This window comes from Lacerta agilis, chromosome 11 (assembly GCF_009819535.1).
Source record: "Lacerta agilis isolate rLacAgi1 chromosome 11, rLacAgi1.pri, whole genome shotgun sequence".
Taxonomy (NCBI): Eukaryota; Metazoa; Chordata; class Lepidosauria; order Squamata; family Lacertidae; genus Lacerta; species Lacerta agilis.
Genome location: NC_046322.1, coordinates 50,920,456 through 50,936,295, shown reverse-complemented (window position 1 = coordinate 50,936,295; position 15,840 = coordinate 50,920,456). Strand labels below are relative to the sequence as shown.

General features: G+C 44.2%; 1 protein-coding gene across 2 annotated transcripts in view; it reads right to left on the bottom strand.

The window, feature by feature from the left end:
• Nucleotides 1–12,028, bottom strand: part of SEMA4D (semaphorin 4D) — a 109,370-nt gene extending 97,342 nt beyond the window's left edge. Inside the window, exon 1 of one of the 2 annotated variants that reach the window (XM_033163643.1) lies at nt 11,652–12,028. The gene's annotated coding sequence lies outside the window, so the exon portion shown is untranslated. Of the gene's footprint in view, nt 1–11,455; nt 11,472–11,651 lie in introns of those variants that run through there. The other variant, XM_033163644.1, reaches the window with a different exon arrangement.
• Nucleotides 12,029–15,840: the final 3,812 nt, after the last annotated feature.

Sequence of the window (15,840 nt, the reverse complement as noted above, 5' to 3'; positions counted from 1 at the left end):
ATTGGCTGCAGGAGCTTCCTGCAGCCAATCAGAAGCTGCACTTTGGTTTCTGAATGTTTTGGAAGTCGAACAGACTTCCGGAACAGATTCCGTTCGACTTCCAAGGTATGACTGTATTAAAAAAGCCAGGCAAATGCTCCGGATGAGTTTCTGACAACCTAGTCCCACTACTAATCCACAGCAGTTAAAAAACACAGGCACCCGGCATTAAGAAGCAACAATGCAGAGTTGAAGACTGTGCTACCAAATGTAAGGTAAAGGTAAAAGTTAAAGGGACCCCTGACCATTAGGTCCAGTCGTGGACAACTCTGGGGTTGCGGCGCTCATCTCACTTTACTGGCCGAGGGAGCCGGCGTACAGCTTCCGGGTCATGTGGCCAGCATGACTAAGCCGCTTCTGGCAAACCAGAGCAGCGCACGGAAACGCCGTTTACCTTCCTGCCGGAGCGGTACCTATTTATCTACTTGCACTTTGAGGTGCTTTCGAACTGCTAGGTGGGCAGGAGCAGGGACTGAGCAACGAGAGCTAACCCCGTCGCGGGGATTCGAACCGCCGACCTTCTGATCGGCAAGCCCTAGGCTCAGTGGTTTAGACCACAGCGCCACCCGCGTCCCGTTACCAAATGTAGGAAGAGTAATTTATCATTCTAGCAAGCCAAGAATGGTTCCGGCATCACAGAGACTTAGAAGGATTCATGTTATGTTAGTAAGAATATGAAGGGAGGTCATTTGCACACCTGGAGGGAACTGAATGGGCATCTCGTAGCAACCTAGCCTGGCAACAATGCTACCTGCTTATTCCACGTGCTGTCTGAACAGCCTCGTGACTCATGGCAGCAATGTCTTGGATAGCAAGGCTGCTCGAGAGATTAAGAGCTGCTCTTTACACAGGGTCTTCTCATTCACCACCAAGCCGGGCTTCTGCAATGACCTTGACTTACAGTAGACTACTGGTACATGGTGCAGCAGAGAGCAAATGGTGCTGAAATCTCAGTGCAAAATTACAACAGAAGAGGCAAAAAGTAGTCTTGAAGGCCTGAGCACCCCCACTTCGACCCTATCTTTGTTTTGATACAGTGGTTATATACACACCTGTGAACCAGCTCCTAAGTCCCAAACAAAATACTTTGCATTTCTTTGTGGATTGCTCGGGGCGGCCTTGATCTTATGTATTAAAAAATAATAAATAGATTAAAAAACCGAATTGCTTTGTGCAAAACGACGTGTTCATAACTTTGCAGTAACTTGTTTCATAGTTTTCTGGAAAAACATTTTAAGTAAATAAATGAATAAAACCATTAAAACGACTGGCGTTCTACTGCACATGATCCAGCGAAGGAAGTGGACAGAGCCACTTTGCCAGAGGGATGCGAAGCTCATAAAGAGAGCAATTAAACAACAGAAGGCAGAACTCACTGCCTTTTGAAGGTTGTTTCCACCCCACAGCCGCTTCCTGTAGAAAGTTTGATAGCGGAGGAAGTGTTAGAAAAAAGCTCAGAGGAGCGCTTAAAACACCTATTTACTGAAGTGTTAAGAAAGAAGCTTGTTTTTTTTAAAAAAAAAAAAAGTGAGGGAAAGTGTAATGCAAACCAATCTTTTCCTTGATAAACCACACACACAGGAAAAAGGTAAGGTAGAACTTAGAGATGCCAACTAAAAAAAAAAAACAACCCAGACAATACAGCTCTGCTCTTTTGTCTTTAATAGGTTATCTAAGCTATAGCTTGATTTGCATGATTCTAATCTGTATGATTCATTATATGCAAGTCTATCAGATCCAGGCCATCAGCTTTGTAGCTGTAAGACGTGTGTGTGTGTGTGTGTGTGTGTGTGTGTGTGTGTTTCTGTAGTTATAAATTTAAAATTACAACCTGCCTTTCAGCCTTAACACAAACCGCAAGGCCGGTTACAACAACTGTCTATTCACTTTGGCCTATTTGAGGCCCCGATAAGATTTTAACTATGAAATAATTATTATTAATAATAATAATAATAATTTACAGCCCGCCCAACGGACTGGGTTTCCCCAGCCACTCTGGGTGGCTTCCAACAAAAGATTAAAAATACATTAAAACATCAGTCACTAAAAACTTCTCTAAACAGGTCTGCCTTCAGATTTCTTCTAAAAGTCAGATAGTTATTTATTTCCTTGACATCTGATGGGAGGGCGTTCCACAGGGTGGGTGCCACCACTGAGAAGGCCCTCTGCCTGCTTCCCTGTGACTTCACTTCTCACAGTGAGGGAACCGACAGAAGGCCCTCGGCGCTGGACCTCGGTGTCTGGGCTGAACGATGGGGGTGGAGACACTTCTTCAGGTTTACTACTGAAAGGGCAAACAGGGAATACTACCGAGAAGGAGTGCAGGAGCATTTAAGACTAAAATACCCTTTCAGTGTCTTTGCAGTAAGGATGGGGAACCTGTTCCTGCTTGCTCCCCCCCCCCAAAAAAAAACATATAATCTGAGAGACAGTGGACTGGCCCCCTGCTGAAAAAGTTTGCTGATCCCTGGTATAGATGCATCTATACCTGGTATAGATGGCAGTCAGAAAAGGCCTTCCTGGGCCACATATTTATTAGAACCGCCAGCATGTCACCTGCAAGCTTAATAAGTGGTAATGCATGCACGATTTTTCATGCAAAAAGAGACCAAGAAAAAACAAATTGTGACAAGACATTACAACAATAAAGGCTACTAACATTAAATGGTCGGTATTACCCTAACCCAGAGCTTTCAAAACTTTTCATGTTGGTGACACACTTTTTAAACATGCATCGTTTTGCGACACAGTAATTCAGTTTTACTAGCAAACCGGAGGTTAAACTAACATCTTCCCAGCCCCGGGAGGAGCCTTTAACACATAGTTGTTTGGGCACTTTAGCTACTACAAACACTGGGGACTTTCCACATGGAAAGAACTTCCATATGGCTGGTGCGGGTGGTATAAAATCTGAGTGCACCATTTTCACCGTATGAAAGAACGGCCACCCGCAGCCATCCATTGGGATACTCCAGCATTTCCTGCATTGAAAATGTGGTGCTAGATCATAGGTAGGCAAACTAAGGCCCGGGGGCCGGATCCGGCCCAACCGCCTTCTAAATCCGGCCCTCGGATGGTCCAGGAACCAGCGTGTTTTTACATGAGTAGAATGTGTCCTTTTATTTAAACTACTTCTCTGGGTTATTTGTGGGGCCTGCCTGGTGTTTTTACATGAGTAGAATGTGTGCTTTTGTTTAAAATGCATCTCTGGGTTATTTGTGGGGAATAGGAATTCGTTCATTTCCCCCCAAATAAATAATAGTCCAGCCCCTCAGAAGGTCTGAGGGACAGTGGACCGGCCCCCTGCTGAAAAAGTTTTATTTTAGGGTTGCAGGAACATCTCTAAAAGGATTTTGTGAGCACGTTTTTAAAAAAAAAAAAACACCTGCAAAACTTCAGTCCACCTATTTGTCTCTACAGAATCAGAATATTTATTTACATCAGCCACTAGCCATAGCAATAAAATAAAATACAATGCACTGAAGACAGAGGTACCGGTAAAAACTTAACTTATACGAAATACATTCTGGAGCTTTACGTCAATAATCAAATAACAGATCTTATTCTAATTGCCCCTGCTAAAACTTTTTTGCAGTTTTTGCTGTCACCTGGTTATCTTGATCTGCTAGAGGAAAGGACACCGTAGGAATGGCTGAGTGATAATAGTAGAGTCAGTGTTAGAAACCGAGATATGAAAACTAGGAGCTAAAAGGCACCTTAAACCTAGGAATGTCTAGGCCAGACCTCTCCGAACTAAGGCCCGCAGGCCGGATACGGACTCATTTATCCGGCCCGCGGCAACCCCTGCCGCCCGCTCTTACCGGCACGGCGCAGCTGCCCACTTCCGGGTTGGAGGAGCAACAGAAACAGCTTGTGCGCATGTGCAAGCATTATTTCCGGTACACATCGAGGAGGCCCGTGCACATGCGCACAAGCTACTTCTGGTGCTCCTCCGACCCGGAAGTGCGCCGGAAATAACGTGTGCTCACGTGTGTGGGCACGCACTCCCCCGCCCTCCGCACGATTGGCGCTAGAGACACTGGCCCAAGGCACAGTAAGTTTGCCAACCCCTGGTCTAGGCGCACCTTTTTAATAACAAGAATACAAAGTTGACAATGAATGAATTGCAGCTGAAATATTACAGTGGACCCTCCGGATACGAACTTAATTCGTTGCAGGGGTCCGTATGTACCGCAAAAAGTCCGCATCTAGAGGTGCCGCTTCTCTAGCCCGCCCACCCCCAATAATCTGAACTCTTAGGCACCATACTGCGCCCACAGCTCAGACACTGGTGGCGCTAATAAAATTCCCTGTCGCAAAACGCTCCTGGAACAATGGGAGTTTTGAATGCTGGGTCCAGCACAAGAGAAGTATGTGACGCCTGTGTCTGATCTATAATGAAGTTGAGAGCAAAGCAGACGAAGTGTATCAGACGTCACATAACTGTGGATCAGGCTGCAAATGCTTAAATAATTCAGGTTTGTAAAAGGGTTGCGTAAACATGTGGGATACTGTACTATTGAGCTCCAACGCTCAATTCCCTTTACATCACCACAAATGGTTACTTTCTGTTATGAAATGTTCTTTTCTCACCCTCTAAATGCTTTTCTCATGCAAAGCAGGATGAATAGGTTCTGGGCTAAACATGAGGTGTTATGAATTTCAGAAGTACAATGGTACCTCGGTTTAGAACTTAATTTGTTCTGGAGGTCCGTTCTTAACCCGAAACTGTTCTTAACCTGAGGTACCACTTTAGCCAATGGGGCCACTGCCACACGATTTCTGTTCTCATCCTGAAGCAAAGTTCTTAACCCGAGGTACGATTTCTGGGTTAGCCGGAGTCTGTAACCTGAACCGTCTGTAACCCGAGGTACCACTGCATTTGGTTTAGCCACTTTGACAACGATCACCTATGTTCATAGTTTTTCTGCTCTGCCAGCCATTCCGATAGAAAGAAGATTGATCCTAAGAGCTGTATGACTAAAAAGAGCATTTTCCCCTGAATTAAGGAGGGCAGCTACCCAAACACTTCATGGCAATTCACATCTCATCATGGTTGAGGACTATCTAATTCCTGGAACATGCAGTTGTGGAAGACTGTCAGTAGCAGTGTTCAAAATTAGCCAGGCGCCAGGCGCATTTTTTCACCTGGCTTTCGACTACTTGTGACCAAGTGAAGATGCCTGGGCACCAGTATGGCACCCGACATCTCCACCATCTGGAGCAGTGTTCGAAACTCCCATTGTTCTAGGCCAGGGGTCGGCAAAGTTTTTGTGGCTTGGGCTGCTTCATGGTCCCAAAGACGCCACCATGGGCCAGAATGTGTGTGTGTGCAGGGGTCGATGGGCCGGTTAAACGACCCCCACGGTCCGCTTGTGGCCTAAGGGCCTCAGGTTGCCGACCCCTGTTCTAGGTGCATTTTGTGACAGGGAATTTCATTAGCGAGAGCAGTTTCTGAGCTTTGGGTACAGTACTCCGCCTAAGATTTCGGATTAAAACTGCAGAGTGGAAGGAAAAGAGGGTCTTTTTCTGCCTCCCCACTTCCAGCTACTCTCTGAAGACTGGAGAAGAGACCCTCTTAAGAATATTAGAGGGATGGGCAGGAGAAGGACTAGACCATGTGAAAAATGAAGATAATGTTTTAGCTGCAGCTCATTCATTTTCAGCTTTGTATTCTTGTTATAAAAAAGGGTGCCTAGACATTCCGTTGTTGCGCCCATAACCACGGTTTAAGGTGCCATTTAGCTCCTAGCTTTCATATCTGTTTCTAACACTGATCTGGAGGTACATGCCTGCGGATCCTTGAATCTGGACACTTAATACCACACATCCTGTAGAACTCTATCCATTATATTTTATCTGCACAATTGGAATGAATTTCTGGAACCAAAATGCTTTTTCTGTGCAGCCTGAGCAGGAGTAGTCACCATTAAGAAAAACAGGAATAGGCCAATATATATGGGAACTGTCCCTGAATCAAGTGGCCTTTCTTCTTTAAGGTTATCAAAACCCTTAACCTAGCTCGAGGTTGTCATCTGAACTAGCCAGGTGTTTAACTGAGAATCAAACACAGTCAGACCATCATATGAAAAATAAGACCTTAGAGCAGTCTTGCACAAAAAGTCTTGCACCAAAACAGAATGTCTGGCAACCAGACATTCTGTTTTGGCGACTGTTATCTTGGTTAAAGGAGCCATTTGGCACCTAGCTTATATATCTGAGTCAGGGCTGGCAGGGGTGTATTTGACACCGATGCTGGTAGATGTATTTACACCAGAACAGTCCTTACAAGTGCACTTCACTTTTGTTTCGGTAGTCAGTCCAAACCGTAAATCAGCCTGGAATTTACTTGGAGGTAAATTCCACTGGGGGTTCGTGCGGCTCCCTTCCTAATAAGCATACTTAAGATTTCAGTTATGCAGTACAATCTGAAACATGTGACTCAAAATAAAGGCTTTCTGATTCTAACTAGCCTGACTCCCACCTAAGTGCGCATTAGGACTGCAACCGTAGCCATCTTAATAAAGTAGCTGCTTTGGGTATCATTCTTCTATAGAAGAGCAGTCGGATGGAACATCTATTAAATCTTCTTGAAGTCATCTAGGTGGTACCTTGGTTCTCAAACGTCTTGGTACTCAAACAACTTGGAACCCAAACACTGCAGACAAGGAAGTGTTCCAGTTTGCGAACATTTTTGGAAGCCGAATGTGCTCCGTTTTGAGTGTTACGCGGAGGTTTGTCTGTTTTTGCTATTTATTTTGCGTTTTTCGTCTTTGCGGCTTTTTCATTTGTTTTTGCGACTGCGTGATTGCGTGACTGCAGTACATTGTTTATTGCTTTCATTTTATGAATCAATGGTCTCGTTAGAAAAATTCATGTTAAATTGGTGTTTTAGGGGTTGTTTTCAAAAGTCTGGAACGGATTAATCCATTCTGCATTACTTTCTATGGGAAAGCGCACCTTGGTTTTGGAACGCTTTGGTTTTGGAATGGATTTCCGGAACGGATTAAGTTTGAGAACTAAGGTACCATTGTAAATAGGTTCCGTCCCCAGAATGCTACCTTCCAAGTCTGCTCCCATATCTTGATCGCAACCGCTTTTCCTTCCCACAAAGGCGGCGCAATTCCAATTGTGACATGTACTTTTCCCTCTCCTGCTTGCCTAAGGCCTGAGGCTCACAGGATGCGCCACAGTGCGTTACACAACTAGAAACACAGCATGGGCTCTGAAAAACAACAACTGATGCAGAACCTTTCTGCACCAACATCGGGAAGATTGCAAAATAAGCAGCCTCTGTACAACCACCCTACGGGAATCAGAGATTCATGCGAAGCCACCAGTGTTTTCTAACCGCTGTGCATGAGTAGCATATCCTATCACCAAACCATGCAATCAGTCTCTAGCTTACAATCCATGTGCATTAGGTGCCTATTTATAAAAAACATGAAACTTTCATCTTCACTGTGCTGCACAGCTGCAGACTTAAGACAACAGGTAAATCTAACAGGTGGGTGATTTGTTGGCCAACTTTCAGAAGTCCCTGGATTTGGCTCTGATGAAACTCATGCTAATGATTTAAGACGTCCACTCTGTTGGATGCCTACTGAATAACAATTAAGTTCGCTACCATACATACACAAAGGGAAGGGAGGGCACAGAGAGAATTAGATACTGCATCTTGAAAATAGATCTGCAAACAAAGGAAGGGTATTTTGTTCTTCATCTATGAGCATTTGTAATAGGAGATTTATTTAATCTCCTGTTCAGAATATCGCACAGCTCACTTTAACCCTCTCTTCGTTACCTATGGGCCTGGTGCTATTTGAAGCATGATGGGGGAGGGTAATTTTTCTATTGAGTGCTACTGTCAAACATTCATTGCTAGAAACACCACATAGAAAGTTGATTAAGGAATGGAATGCAATGTTCTAGGACAACAAGTTAAAGAAGCTTCAATATTGCAATACCTTTTGTGTTCCAGAGAATATTATCAGGGTCTGTGACTAAATAGCAGGGAGAATAGCATCTTTCTTTCAATGTCCAGGGCAAGCTTTGTTTCTCAATCAAAAAATGTTTCATTGTCTTACAATTTTGGAACGCAGCACAACACGTGCCTTTCTGGATTCCCACCTTGTAGTGGAAAACTATCCTCCTTATCAAATCAGTCAGGAAATCAGCTCTGCAACGACAGAACCACTTGCACGCTGGCCCTTCTCACATGAGCAAGCTCCAAACTGACAGTGACTGCAAAATTACAGTTTCAATCCACTGCAAAATGTTCTTCATTCATAAGGGCACCTAGAATCATAAAGCCCTCTAATGTGAAAAATCACTGCCTTTCAGATAAAGAAAGGAAGCTTAGTACTGTTAAGGCTATGTGACTTCTTAATTAAAAAAATGCACCCCATTAAAATTCGGCAGAAGTGCCGTTTTGACTTGTTCCTTCACTGCACAGAAGAACTTTATATAACCAAGATAAATGCAAAATGAGTCCAAATAGAAATCAGAGGAAAATGTGATAAGAAAAGAACAGGGATGGAAAGAAAAGCAGCAATGGATAATTGCATGGAGTGATCTACAATTTCTTAAGTAGTTTGCAATTGGATTACATAGGCAAGAGAGATATTTACTGGTCCACTATCAGGCCCACCTGAACAGACCATTGGGTGATAAGACTGCAGGGATTTGAAGTGCTGGGTGAACTAGTCTAATCCTTCGTGAAAATAATGTGTACATACATCTCTAGAAGTGTAGGAGACAGGCAGCCTTAAGATTTTTACTGAAAAGGGTGGAGGCTGTTTAGCCCAGGCAAGGAGTCTTTTGGTTCCTCCTCTACCTACCATTTTTTTTCTTGCATTTGCAGCCCATTTCACAGTTCTGGTGCACAAGTTTCCCCATTAATATAATAATTTTGCATGCATGAACCTGACATGCACATCATGTGAATGCACAGTGACCTTGCAAAATTTGCACACATAAAAACCAAGCTAGTCAGGTCCGTGTCGCCAGGTCTGCCAGTGAATGGTTTGCACCATGGGTCTCAGCTGTGGAGAAGAATGGTGAGAACGCAGCCCCATGCATCTCCCCACAAACAAAACACCCTAGCTCAGGTCTCCTAGCCCTAAACCTGGCTAAAAGGGAAGGTGTACTATCCCAAAAACTCATGTTCATAGGAAAAAGGGCTCCAAGGAGGAACTCTCCACCCAATGTTATTCTTGTCACTCAGTAGTATCATTGCGGAGTCAGTGAATTTTGGGCGTCCTCTGAAGCTGCTGTCAGGAAGGTTCTCTCACCATCAGAGCCCATCCCATGGCACAACAGCATATAATAGTGCCAACCACTTGTTAAAACCCTTTTATCATGCATCCCTTTTATTGTGGCAAAAAAAATTGTGTAATATTACTCTGCTGTGGGCACACCCATTTGTGAAGCACAAAACCCCAACATGAAAGCTACACATGAAAGCTGCGTGGTATCTTCAGACCACAGTCCCAAATACTGTAACATAAAGGCATGAGAGAAGCACCCCACTTCTAACCAGTTTGGAGGGAATGAGGGACTGCCCAAGGTCACCTGATGTCATCTCAGCTCATGCCTTAAAAACAACAACACAGCCGTCACTGAAAAGGGTTCGCCTTAAAACCCATTAAGGTCAAAAGATGATGTTTTGGAAAACGTATGTATACACAGAATTAAGTTTTGAATGACTTGATGCTAAGAAAATACACATGCACAGTTTAAGCTCAGAAATAGCCCCCGGGGAGATCTTTGCAGTGTCAGATTTATCAAAAAGCAGCTCCTGTATCTTTTTCCATGTTTACACTGGCAATCATAGAGAGCCCAACTGAGGAGAGGCACGTGGAGACAACAGGTGCTCTGCGGTCCCACTCAACATCCCCCCCTTCTCCAAAACACTCTGCCCATGGCCTGAAGACACACAGACTCAGATCCCTTGCCCTAACCCACCCCAGTTTCCGGAGGATATTACTACTACCCCTATTCCATTGAACAAGATGTACAGTACAGCACTCCATATTGCCGCAGGGAAGTAGCATTCTGAGGGAGGACTTGTCAACAGATTAGGAGAGGAGATTTATCAACCTGTCAAACCGCACTGGGTTCTTGTTTTGTTTTTTAAATACTATCCAGAGCATCACTGTTTATTTTCCACTGGGTCAGTCCGGGCCCATAAGTACCGGCTATTTTTAATTCCCTTAGCTAGCGGCAATAGATTTCCCCATAAATATAAGCATTAACATGAATCATAGGGGCAAGACAGCAGCCACTCAAGCCGGATTAAAATGGAAAGCTAATGATATTGCATCCGTTTCCAGGGAAAAGTTTAGCAGATTAATTCTTCTCTCCCCCGCGCCCTCCTTCCTTCATTTCTTTCCACAGAAACTCCATTATTGCAAAAGGCCCCTTTCCCTTCAGCCTGATGTAAAATCTCACCGGGGAGGCAGGAAAAAAAGACCTTTTAAACGCCCTCACCAACCACCACCACCACCAGGCGGAAGAAACACAGACACAGCCTCCTAAATCATGACAGGGCAATAGTGCAAGCCCACCTCTTCCCTTGAAGCCTGCACACAAAGAGAGGCTGCGTTGCCCCCATTGATAAAAAATAAATAAAAGGGCGTCGGGGGAGACGAAGGCGGATTCACCGGAGCGTCTGCGCAGGCAGGTGAACATGTCAGACACCGGTTGCAGAGGATGCAAGCATGCATGCACTCCGGCTGCAAAGCGCCCAAGCGGGGAGCCGCTGGGTGGAAGCGACGCAGCGAAATAACGCTGAAATGCAAAACGTCCAAAGCGAGCAAGCACACAAGCTGCAGTCTCTTTTTCGCCGCGCCAAACCCAAGTTACCTTTGGACGGCGAAACGGTTTGGGGTCGTATTTTTTAGTAGCACTTAGCATACGGGAGAGGGGGGGGGGTCTGGAGATGGGGAGCCGTCGCCACGCCAGTTTTCCCCTGTATCCCTCCCCCAGCCGGCGATGGCAAGGCGGCCACCACTCCCTGCGCGCCCACCGGAGCGGCAAGCGGCGTCGATGGAGACGCCGCGCAACCCCCTCCAAGTCCTCCCGGGGCCCGCCAGCCCCACGAAGGGTTTGGGGTAGCCCCGGTCCTTTCCACCACCACCACCACCACCACACCACCCCGCCTCCCGATCGGAAGAATTATGACTGCAGCGATTACGATGGTGATGGGCTTGCCGCTCGCCCTATCCCCAAACACACGCATGCACACACACAAACAGAGAGAGGAGAAGAGTGCCTTTCCTCCAGCAACCACCGGCGTCCATAGCTCGCCCTTGCGCTCCCACCAGCAAAGCCCCGCAAATCGCATTCCAGCGCCGCCCTCTCCCCGCGCAAAACAGCCGCCTCCTCTCTCCGGCGAAGCCCTGTCTTTGCAAACCTGCAAAGGGAGAAGAAGCGCTTCTTCCTCCGAGTCCGAGATCCTCCAGCGGATCCGAAGGGGTTTGCAGAAGACGGAGGCTGCTGCTCCCTGCACGCCGCCTTCTCCTTCCCCTTCTTCTTCTCCTCCTCCCTCCCCGCCTCCCGCGATCCGCTGCAGCATGCAGCGTGCAAAAAAAAAAGCAAGCGCCTTTTACCTGCTGTTGCTCTCCAACTTCTTTATCCTCTCTGTTATTTTGTTGCATTGATCCCCAGGAACAGGTTGGCGGGCCCTTCGCTGCGCGCTTAGCAGCAGCAACTGATGAGAATGGCAACGGGGGCGGCCAGCAAAGGAGGAGGAGGAGGAGGAGTTGGTGCCAGTGTGTAACAAGTTTGGGTTGCCCCGCAGTATGGCGGCGGAGGGAGGAGAAGGAGCAGCAGCGCAGCGGCGAGGCGCGCTCCTGCCCTGCAGCCAGCCAGCCAGGGGAAGGGGCTGGGGGTGCCCCGGCCGGCGTCGAGGGGCGGGGAGATTCAAAAGCTTGGAGCTCGTCGGGGGAAAGGAAGAAAGGAAAAGGCGCACGGCGGCGCTGCCTGCGTTTTGCTGCTCTGCTGATCACGGCAGGGAGGCGCTTCGTTTCCCCCCAACCTCTCTCCACGTGCGCCTTCCCCAACCTCTCCACATGCGCCCTCCTCTCGGAAGCGAGAGGGCAAACCTGGACGTCCGAGAAGAGCCGACGAGGCATAAAACACACAAACACACGTAGCCCTCCAGCCGAGATTGGGAAACACTTTCTGTCCACGTGCTACTGGCTTTCTGGGAACAGGTTGCATCAGCGCTGCGGGGCAACATCAGCGTGTAAACCCCTGGTTCCCAACGCGGGGCACACGCCCCACAGGGGGGCAGTTTTATTTTTGGGCAATTAGAGAACGAGTTATTTAACAGTGAATGGCCTTTTAGGCTTCCTCCACGTGAATAGGATTTCACTTTTTGAATAAGAAGAATTATATGTCAGGGGGCCCAGTGTCTGATTTACATATAAGCTAAACAAACTATAGTTTAGGGCCCCCCCCCAAAAAAAAATTAAAGGGGGAAAAATTGGGTGTACATTTCCAAAATAAAAGATAAAAAACAAATAAAATAAAACCTGCATACAGCAACTGTGTTTTGTGTTGTGTAGGCTCCTATGATGTGTCATGGGCCCCACCTGTTAACCTGCTCCCTAAAATATCACTGGTTTGCTATTATTATTTCATGTTATAGCAAGTTTCTGGAAACTGGATTATGAGTCTTTGTAAACTGTGTTTCTAAAGGAACTTTTGATATTACCAAATGCCAATGTTTGCATTATTTTGTTAGGAATAAAAAATGATTTTAAGTCTGAGCTTAGTAATTATTTCACCATTAATATACTTATTAATTGTATTTCAGTTCAACAATTATTTGAATAAAATACATATTTTGTTATGTGCAAATGGCTTTAGTTACTTATTAGGTCCATAAATTAACATAGCATATATTCAACCCAAAAAACAGCAACAATTTGTTGTTGACAAAGGAAAGGTTTTTAACCAGTTTACTTCACGTACACTATACCTGTTGGTTCCCAGTTAGCTAAGGACTGCAGACCCCCTGTTTTTCAAAAGCCAAGCCAAAGACCCCCCTACTTTTGAAATTTATGATACTTCTATGGTAGCTATTGGACCACCCATTGTGAACCACAGCAATATAGCATTCACATTTACCGGTATTTTATTTTTGACTTCCCACTTCCCTCCAACCACAATGTTTTTATTCTTATCCTTAGTTGCTGATTTATACTAGTTGCTAAACCCTGTCTGATCATCCTTTTTCTGCCTCTCATATCTTGAATCCTGCTCACAATTTGATATCGCTAAAATAGTGTGGCAGATAGTAAAAAAAAGGCCTCCAGTTTTCCATAAACAGTTCATCATTTTTATGATGGCTTGTTTTTCGTAAAGGGGAGGTGTGAGTATATATTGAGCGACAGTCTGCATTTTAATGTGTGACCCTTTCCTGCTTCAGAAGTAAAGTAGCCATGCAAATTTACCCCACATAAAAGGGTCTCATAAAACTGCTCTTTTTGTCTAACGTCTCATATAAACTGAAGGAAATGAAGTGCAGGGGAATTGATAGTGATGAAAGGAACAATGATGGAGGCATGAAGCAAAAATAATTTAAAGATGTATCATCACACACATTGGTTCTAGGTAGGATTTGATTGCAAGTATGGGTGGTGGGTCACAAAGAGTTGGACACGACTGAACGACTGAACAACAACAACATGGGTGGTGGTTGTTTTGTGTTTCGCAAAATATTCATTTATCCATTAATTTTCAATTCATTATATATCTTTTCCCAGTAAGCTTTAACCATACTACAAGACCACCACATATAATAAAAACAACCTTCTTTCTCTTTACATTTCCAACACTGATTTGATTTGGATTTATACATTTTTGCCAATTTACTCGGTGTTAGGTACCATCAATATATCATTTTCATATCATTTTCTCTTAGACCGTAACATGCTGTAAATTTTATATCCATATTCCACAATCATTCCCATGCTTCCATGTCTATATTATGACCAATATCTATTGCGCAATGTATCGTTGAGGATTTTACTTGCTCTTTCTTTGTCTCCCATTCCAGTAATATCTTATACATTTTAGACAACACTTCTACATTGCATTCCAACAGGTCTCTCTCCAGTTGTTATATTTGTTCCCCAAACCTTCATATCCTATCTTTCTTAAATACTTCATTCAAATTATGATATTGTATCCATGTTGTTAATTTTCCTGATAATTCCTTAAATTCTTTTATACTCTCCTCCCTCTCGTTTCACTTAAATTTCTATAAGTTCTCCACCCTTCTATCATATTCTTTTTTTTTTTACCACTATAGCTTCCAACGGTGACAGCCAAAGTGGTGTTTTTACTTCTAACAGATTTTTGAATTTATCCCATACTCTATACAATTTTTCCCTAATTATATGATTTGTAAATCCTTAATGTACTTTCACCTTTTCATACAATAGATAAACATGTCAACCAACATTTTTATCATGACCTCCTAAGTCTAGAATATGTGAATTCTCCAATGGCATCCATTCCTTCAACCAACAAAGACAAGATGCTTCATAGTATAATTTCATATCCGGCAGGGAGAAACCTCCTCTCTCTTTTGCATCTATCAATATTTTATATTTTATTCTCAGTTTTTTCCCTTGCCAAATATATTTAGAAATATATATTTTGCCATACGTTGAAACAATCTGTCTTGCCAATCACCAGAATTGTTTGAAACAAACAAACAAAAAACATTCTAGGCAATACGTTCATTTTTATTGTCGATAAATGGTTTATCCATTAATTTTGGTGGGTGAGTTCCAACATGTTCAGCAACTTTATCCCCTTATATTCAAATAATACCTTTTAGTGTGGAAAGCTCATGAAATGGGCGAAACCATTTGAAATACCACTGGTCTCTGCCCTTGGCATCAGTTTCATATTACAGTGTTGGAAACCAGAAGACAGAAAAATCTGGACACCGTAGTTTTGCCGGCTCTCAAGCAATTTCTTAGAATTTTACCTAAAAGCCACTTTGAGGTTGTTGCTTTTTATAATCAAGCAGTGTATACATGTTATGAAATAAAGTAAATAAATTATTATTTACCTTTCTCCCAAGGAGCTCAGTTGGGTACTGTTGTCCCTTCCTTTTATGTTCACAACCCCCCTGAGAGGTGTAATATGCTGAAAAGAAATGACAGAGGCAAGGTGAGCTTTGTGACTGAGCGGGAATTTGACCCAAGACTCCCCAGCCAATCCTAACCACTGTACCACACTGCCTTGCTTTCTGCGCATGCACTTTCCCCTCAGTCCCTCATGCACAATAAAAGAATACATCGGTTTGTCACACCTAACTCTCTTCCAGCTTTCAGAAAGGAAACAGTTAAACGATGATACAGCCAGCCTCTCTTGTATGCAGCTGCTGCTGCTAAATGTATTTATCCGTCAATGAATGATTATATGACTGTGTCAGCTCAGGATAGCTGAGCATTTATTAGTATAAAGAAGAACAGGGGTTGGTAGTATCTTCAGGAATCATTGCACTATGCTGATGATTGTTATCATAAATAAAGCTCATCTTTTGGGGGTGGGGGTTTGCTGTTAATCGCATTCTTAATTTTGTATGTCATTGATGGTGTTTCTTTAAACTATTGGACCACTTGTGCAGAATCTTGTAAATAAGTGGCCTGTGAGCGTTCAGCACAGAAATTAGAAGAGAGAAAAACAATCAGTTAAATCTCACAGCGTGTATCCATGTAAATTTGTCCATGTGAAAAACGGGAAAACCAGTTTATCACCTCTTCCTTCCCCAGA